This window comes from Acomys russatus, chromosome 2, assembly GCF_903995435.1.
Source record: "Acomys russatus chromosome 2, mAcoRus1.1, whole genome shotgun sequence".
Classification (NCBI taxonomy): Eukaryota; Metazoa; Chordata; class Mammalia; order Rodentia; family Muridae; genus Acomys; species Acomys russatus.
In genome coordinates, this window is record NC_067138.1 from 12,349,353 (window position 1) to 12,358,209 (window position 8,857).

At 38.6% G+C, this 8,857-nt stretch overlaps 1 pseudogene; it reads right to left on the reverse strand.

Annotated features, from left to right (window-relative positions):
- Positions 1-5,348: 5,348 nt before the first annotated feature.
- On the reverse strand, positions 5,349-6,192 carry LOC127206013 (voltage-dependent anion-selective channel protein 1-like; annotated as a pseudogene).
- Positions 6,193-8,857: the final 2,665 nt, after the last annotated feature.

Below are 8,857 nucleotides of genomic sequence, written 5' to 3' on the forward strand. Positions count from 1 at the left end.
AGTTCTGAGTCCCATTTCTCTATTGGGTTATTTGGTTTGGTGGTGTTTAATTTCTTGAGTTCTTTATATATTTTGGATATTAGACCTTTGTCAGATGTAGGGTTGGTGAAGATTTTTTCCCAGTCTATAGGCTGTCGCTTTGTTCTCTTGACAGTGTCTCCTGCCTTACAGAAGCTTATCAGCCTCATGAGGTCCCATTTATTAATGGTTGACGTTAAGGCCTGGGCTATTGGTGTTCTGTTCAATAAGTTGTCTCCTGTGCCTATGTGTTCCAGACTCTTCCCCTCTTTTTCCTCTAACTGGATTAATGTCCAGTTTTAGGTTAAGGTCTTTAATCCACTTGGACTTGAGTTTTGTGCATGGTGACAAATGGGGGTCTAAAACAACAATAAAACCTGTTAAATTATTTATGTTCTGAGAAAGTATACTGCTTTGCAAAATGGAAGTACCAGTTTACATTCTCCTGATGGTGTGCGTAGGCTTCCCAATTTTATCACATCTTTGTTAACATTTGTTACTTTTCTTCTTTTCCGTAATTGACATTCTAACAGATAGGAGATCATGGCTTGTTTGTTTGTTTGTTTCTTGAAGAGGAGCTTGAGCAGCAGGAAGACAATTTGGTTTTGAAAGCAAGTAAATGATATTGTTCAAGCCATCCTTTACAATGATGATAACAGTTTCAATATGAAGAATAAATGTAGCATGGGAAATATGAGAGTGAGAGGAGTAAGAAACAGGTAGCTACAGACAATGCACTGTGGACATGCATGATAAGAAACTGTCTGTTATAGTCAATAGTATAAGAGTGCTCAAGGTAAGAAACAAAAAATTCTTGAAGCCGTTCTTTTTTTTTTTTAAGATTTACTTATTTATTATTATGCATACAGTGCTCTGCCTGCATATAAACCTGCATGCCAGAAGAGGGCATCATATCACATTATAGATGGCTGTGAGCCACCATGTGGTTGCTGGGAATTGAACTCAGGACCTCTGGAGGAGCAGTCAGTGCTCTTAACCGTGAGTTAACCCAGAAGCAGAAAGACTCAAATGGTATATACTCACTTATATCAGGACACTAGCCCAACGGACATGTCCCATGAAAGTCTTCACTTACCAGGAAAGTGGAACAGAGGGGAGGACATCCTATTGGGTCTCTAGGTGAGAGAAGCATGGGAGAATGGGGAAATAGAAGGATCCAGAGGGTCCTAGAAAGGTAAAAGAAGAACATTATGATGGGCAGATTTGGGCCCAGGGGCCCTGCTCAAACTATGGCACCAGCCAAGGACAATAGGCACAGTAAACTTCAAACCCATACCCGGATCTAGCCAATGGACAGGACATTCTCCACACTTGAGAGGAGAGTGGGGTCTGACTTTCACACGAAGTCTGGTGCTCCATATTTGACCACAGTCCCTGGATGGGGAGGCCTGGTGGCACTCAGAGGAAGGATAACAGGCTACTAAGATGAGACTTGATACCCTATGAGCATATACAGGGGGAGGAGGTCCCCCTCAGTCACATTCATAGGTGAGGGGAGTAAGAGGAAAATGCGAGGGAGGGAGGAATGGGAAGATAGAAGGGATGGGATAACAATTGAGATGTAATATGAATAAATTAATAAAATATATTTAAAAAAAAAACAAAAAGTTCTAACCAAGAACCTGTGGATAAAATAATAAAATAGTAGTGCTATAGATTGAGTGTTGCATGCTCAAAGACTCATAAGTGAAATGCTTGGTCCTCAGTGAAGTACTGTTCTGAGGTAGTAGATCTTTAAGAGCTGAGGTCTAGTGGGAGGTTTTTAGGTCACTGAGGACCTATTTCTAATGCTGTCCGTGCCTCTCTTCTCTTTGTTTTTTGTTGATTCAGTAATCAGCTTTGTTCTGGTCTGAGACATGCTGAGTCACTTCAAGATAGACCTAGAGCAATGAAGCTAATCATTTGTGGCCTGGAGCATTCAAAACTATGAGCTCAAATCAACATTTAAAAAAATATATATCCTTATTATGTCAAGTAGTTTGTTATAGTAATGGAATCCTGACTAATACACATCAACTCTTGATTAATAATAATAATAGAGGAATAAGAAAAAACAGTCTTTATTTGTTCATCCGACAGATTTAAGAACTGGGTTTCAAAGGCATAAAGGTGAGCCAGGTGAGGCTTGGGTATATAGATTTTTGATGATATTTGCTAACACTGAAACAGATGAGAAAATGAGATTTTAAAGGAGAGTGAACTTAATTTTTAGCTTATGAAGTATCCAGTTTTGTGCCTTCTATAAGAGGACCTATAGAATTTTTCAGATTCCCCAGCACAGAGAATAAGGCAGCTGTGCAAAACTGTAAAGGATGTGAAGAGAGTAGCCAGAAGATGGGACACATGGATGTTACTGGAACACACACAAAACTGGAGTTTTACAAAGATAAGTAAGGTAGAGGAGCCAGACTAGATAGAAGACATCCAGAGATCCACAGCTCAGAAAGCTCTTGAGGAAGAAGGAGCTCTAGGGTGCCTGTGTAGTCTAGCTTCTAGTATGTAAAAGTACTGTCACCTAACTAGGTTGTAGGTGCTTTTTGCTGTGGAAAAAATGCTCCTCCCTTAGAGGTTCATTAAAAAATAATAAGTTGATGTCTTTAATCTGTGCTGGCTCTGGGGCCACGTTAATGTCTATTGTCTTTGCTTCAGCTAGGGGCCATACTGAGGACCATGGTTCGTGCTATAGCCAGAGGCTTTGTTGATGGCCATGGTCTGTGCTATCATCAAAAATCATGTTGACGTACATGGTCCAGGCAGCCACCAGAGACTGTGCTGATAACTGTAATCTGTGCTGCTGCTACTGTAAGCCAGGCTGTTAGGGGCAAAGAAGCTTCTTTTACAGTGGTATCAATGACTGCAGATTCATAACTGAGAATGAGAGACACTAAAGTCATCTGTGACAGTCCGCCTCCCACCAAAAAAGAAACAGTCTTGACAGGAAGCATTTGAAGAGTTCTTTAAAACTGTAATAAAAGATGCTGAAGTGTAGCTCTTCATGGTTCATGGCTTCTGGATAAGGAGTAGAGGGTGACGATTTTTTTAAGGAGCTGGCCACTGGGAGTTTGACCATGCTTCATTGTGTATATAGACAACACATATTGGACTTGGTGGGCAGGGTGAAAGTGCAAGGGTGGGAGTGTAGACATGGGAGGAATGAGAATTTCCAAATAATTAATAAAATATTATGTTGGAAAAAAAAAGCAGCGATTTGAAGTAACATAGCTGGAGATTATAGGTAGTATGGTACAGAGGCAAAACCTGCAAACTTTGTTAGAAACATTTAAAATAACATTAGAAAGTAACCAGCCATGCTATTCAGATGCTGGAAAAAGCATTTGCAACATTCAAGCAGGTGGCATGAGTGGAGTATGAAAAAGTTCATCTATGAAAATTTTCTTCTGTAGTGGGCATTTGTACTGATGTTTTTAAACATGAAAATACTCCTAAACATTTCAAGTCAAATGTTCTTGTTTTCATGGTGCAGATAGTTGCTGGTTTTCATACATATAGGAAATACCTGTGAAGGTGACAGCTTCTTTTGTGACTATCTTACAACAGCCCTTAATGAGTTGATTAATTCAAAGACACAAACATCTATCAAGTAACTATTGTGCATCAGTCACTGTTCTGTGGAAGAAAGAGTACCTCCCGCAACTAAGATGCTGACATCCGTGCATGGGAAAGTAGATCATAACAAAGAAAGTACAGCTATTGCCAATTACGTATTATATTCAGAGGTGACAAATATTACTGAGGAAATAGAAGAAAAGAAGGGGAAATTGAGATTGCCAGAAGCACCACTTGTTGGATGTAATTGATTCAGACACTGTTCATCTTCAGCCCTGCAGATGTGGAAACACTGAGGTAAATAGCTCTCTATAATTTGCTGTGACAACCACCTTGTACTACAGAGGCACAAAACAAAAGCATCTCAGCCAGGCCACGAATGAGTTCTGATGACAGAAGACCTCCTGTGGAAAGTGACATCTTACCTCATGTGTAAAGAGGAAATAAGCCATCAGGGAGAGGGAGGTACAAATGCATCAATGTTGGCTCCAACTTCCTGCGCCTGTCTGTTCTATGGCAGGTAGCAGTGACCTTTCAAGTCAGGGTCCTGACTTACACAACAGAAAGTCAAGTTCAGATCATGCATAATACGTAAGTTTTTCTTAATGAACAGATGAGATGATTTCCCTTCGGGGCCAGAGATTGACTGCAATGAGGCAAACGTCAGAGTTTCGGTGTGAATGTGTGGATCCAGAGAGTCTGTGCTGAGCCCATCCTTTCACAGCCCACAGCCCATTCTCCACACTGAACAGAAAGCGAAGCGCCTGCACTAGTTAGTGGCTGTAGATTCCCTCAGCGAAGGCAGCATTCTGATGGTATGCAAATATTAGAAAATGTATTTGAGGGATGCATAATTTCTGTTTGAATGCAGTTGTAGACACTGTCCAGGTCATTATCTGGTGTTTTTAAACACAGCAAACTGCTATATTAATTTTTTTGTCAGCACAGGGAATAACCAATTAATTTTTATAATTTCTTTTCTTTTCTTTCTTTCTTTCTTTTATTTTTTTTATTTTTTTTTAGGTTTCAGTACTTTATTCAAGATTTATTTTAAGTGATCTCAATTATAGAATTTGGAGGAGGAGAGGAGCTAATATATCCACTAAGTTGTTTTTAAAAATGGAGGGGTGAGGTTATAACAGGAATCAATTTAGATTCCTTGTTATATTTGGTGTGCTCTCACTCACTGGCCCAGCTCAGGGACTAGAGGTTCAGGATCTGTTTCATACTCTGGTACAGTGACAAAAAAGAAAAAGCAAAAAGAAAGCCATACCACAGCACAGGGAAGAATTAAGTCTTCAATGACTGTCTTTATCTTGTTCCTGGTCTTCACCCTGGCATACAAGAAGTAACTATCCACACCTTGAAGACTACTTTTGATTTAAAATGGGCAATTCACATGCTGCAGTGGGAACAAGGCACCTAGCTGAAAACTTTTCAATACCAAGCTTCGGTGCTCACTAAGTCACATTTTTTTTTTCCTGTGGATTTGACACCGATTTATAAAAGGCCTGAACTTGCAGCCTAGCATATCTAGAGGGGCTTCTCCCAAACCCACTTCAACAGCTAAAATAACCTTGTCTGGGGTTTTTCTATACCTCTGAAATAGTAAGACTATAAAACTAAGTCATTAGCCTGGAGGTCTAACATGATAAACAACATTAAAAGATAAACTAAAATCTGATGGCAGCTAATGCTGTAAAATAGTTTTAAATTAATGATTTATAATACTTATTTATGCTTCAAATTCCATTCTTAGATGGACTGAGCTTGTGGCTGCTGGCGTTGACGCTCTTGCCATCCCGCAGAGCTGACAGGAATCTCTTGATCTCTGACTATCCCTGGCTTTCAGGTCTGAGTGTGCTGTAAGCCTATCAGGCTGGAGCTGATCACTCTGATAGAGAAGCGGGCTTTGGGGATGACCTGATACTTGGCTGTTATCTGAAGACTCAGTCTTACTGTTCTCTGCTGTCCCAGTGACACTGACAGCAGTCTCCAACTTCTTTTTCACCTTTTGATAAGCGGAGTCATCAAACTCTGTCAGGTCATTCAGATGAGAGTAAAGTTGAAACCATCTATCTTGTGGCAAACTGTGAAGTTGCTCTGGGTCACTTGAGACTTCAAGGTTGCAAAATTCATCTTGTTCCCAGCCAGCCAGCCCTCATAGCCAAGCACCAGAGTGCCCTGGATCGAGAGCCCAGCGATGTCAAAGTCCATGTCACAGCCCAACTTGTTAGACTCCTTCTCATACCCTGTCTGATTTTAGCACCCCACCCTGCGCACTACTGTATTAGGCAAGAAGAATGAATTAAAGGTTAGCTTCAGTCCAGGCACATGAGCTGGTCTTTCGTGGTGATCTCAGTCCTCAGGGTGATAACTGTATTTCATTTCTCTGTAAATAACTATATTCAATTGAGTTATACTTGGCTTTCAAGATGCTGTTGACTCTGAGTGTTTCTGGGTTGTCTGAGCCTGAGGTGGGAAATCCCAATCCATTCTAGGACTTTGTTTTCAAATCAAGTTTTCTTAAGTCAAATCCACAGCCTTTGGTGAAGACATCCCTGGCAGAGTTGCCAAGATCAGCATATGTGGGAGATACAACCACCTTTGTGGAAGCAGTGAGGTGTGGAAGCAGCAGCAGCTAAGGAGGGGCTGAGCACAGGAAGCAGGTTTATAGTTTTTTCTTATTTAAATATATTCCACATGTACTCAGTCCTCAATTCCTGCCAACTTTGCCTTTCCCTCTTTTCCATTCCTATGCTTGTTGCTCAAGACTAGCTCTTAAACATTTCTTCCTAGACTATTGCGCATAGGCTTGTTATGAGCCTGAACATACCAGCACCAATTTTATTAGAAGTCACAATAGGCTAAGGGTGTTAATGAAGCTCATAATTTCTCCAATAAGACACCTACAGAAATTAATGTGACAAATATTTTTAGCTCTCAATTCATATTTAAATGCCAACTAACTCTTAAAAATATTGTCTTTCACCATCACAGACATAGGGGAGGGGAGAAGGGGGGAAGTGGGAAGGAGGGAAGAATGGGAGGAAACAGGGAAAGGGCTAATAATCGAGATGTAATATGAATAAATTAATAAAATTTAAAAAAAGAAAAAATATCATCTTTCAGGAAGCAGTAAATATTCTAATCTTCTTGTTTGTATTTAGAGTTTAGCTTTCATTCTGAAGGAGACTTAATTGAAAGTGTCATTTATATTTTATATATAGTAGTACTACCATTAAACTAGTGTGTTCAAATACCTAAGATCTGAATCACTTTGTCTCTACATACACACTTGCGAAAAATCCAATGATATCTGTTATTCCTTCCTTCAAGAAGAAAATGAAGAACCTATGAAATATAACATGCAGAAATTTACAGATAACTTACCGCCTATTACCAAGAAAACTTTGGGCTTTGGAAAATTTTAAAGGTATATATTAGTTGAAGAAAATTCAATACTACTTGAGTTTGTTACCACAGTGACAACCTTGAGAAGGTTCTATAACCCTTTTGCTCCAGCTTTACTTAGCATCACATAAGGCTCCATTTATTTTTGGAAGTATTGAAGAAAACGAAAAACAAACTGAAACCTGGAATAGCGAGTAAATGATAATTTCACCTATAGAGGGTGTTGCCTTAAAGGATCTTATTTGATAATGCTTCTATACCACCCTGTCAGCTTATTCAGGTAAAGTATTTATATGTTTAAAACCCATCATATAGATATTATATACATTATTATTTGTAATTATATATATTATTATATAGAGAATCTTAGCCTAGAAGATTTTCTGTAAGAACTAAAGCAGAAAAGGCTTCAGGTGTCGGCAACTTGTCCTCTGAGCTCAATTCTCAGGCCCAAAGCTCTGTCTGTCTTTCTGAGGAGAACTCATTCTATGAGGCTGCAGTTCCTCTGATACCTTAAGCATACAAAGACTCTACAAAAGAAGAGGATTTCAGACCAACATCCCTCATGAACATTGCTGCAAGAATACTGAATAAAATACTCAGAAACAAAATTGAAGAACATATCAAAAACATCATCCACCATGATCAAAGAGGAATCATCCCAAGGACGCAGGGATGTTTCAATATATGAAAATCCATCCACACAAGCCACCACATAAAAAACACAAGATCACCTCATTAGATACTGAAAAATCCCTTGACAAAACCCAACACACCTTCACATTAAAGGTCCTGGAGAGATCAGGGATACAAGGTACATACCTAAACACTATAAAGGCAATTTATAGAAACTCAATAGACAATATCAAATTAAATGGAGAAAAAATGTAAAGAAATTTTACTAAAATTAAGAATGAGATAAGACTGCTCACTCTCTCCATATCTATTCCATATAGTACTTTAAGTTCTAGCTAGAGCAATAAGACAATTAAGGAGATCAAGAAGGTACAAATCAGAAAGTTATAATACCACTATTTGCAGAGTATATATAAATTACCCACAAAATTTTACCAGAGAACTCCTATAGCTGATAAACTATCGGGCCCATGGACAATGAAACAAATAATATAAAGTTTCTTGGTGTACCTCTAGCTAAGGAAGTGAAAGTCCTGTATGACAAGAACTTTATGTCTCTGAAGAAAAAAATGAAGAAGAAGAAAAGATGGACAGATCTCCCATGTTCATGGATCAGTAGGATTCACATAGTAAAAATAGCTATCTTAACCAAAGCAATCTACAGAATCAATGCAATTCCCATATAAATTCCAACACAATTATTTTCAGATCTTGAAAGAACAATTCTTGACTTTATATGAAAACACAAAAAGGCCCATAATAGCTAAAATTATCCAGTACAATAAAAAGTCTGAAGGTATCATCATCTCTAATTTCAAGCTTCACTACAAAGCAATAGTAATAAAATCCCACATGGTATTGGCATAAAAACAGACAAGTTGATGAATGGAATAGAATGGAAGACATAGAAATAAACCTACACACTTATAGACACTGGATTTTTAAACAAAGAGCTAAAACTATACAGTAGAAGAAAGCATGTTCAACAACTAGTGTTGGTCTAACTGGATATCTGTATGTAAAAGAATGCAAATAAATTCACATTTATCACCCTGCACTAAACTCAAGTCCAAGTGAATCAAAGACCAAATATTTTAAATCTTATCAAAGAGAAAGTGGGGAATAACCCTGAACTCATTGGTACAGGAGACAACTTCCTGAACAGAACACCAACAGCTCAGGCTCTAAGATGAACAATTAA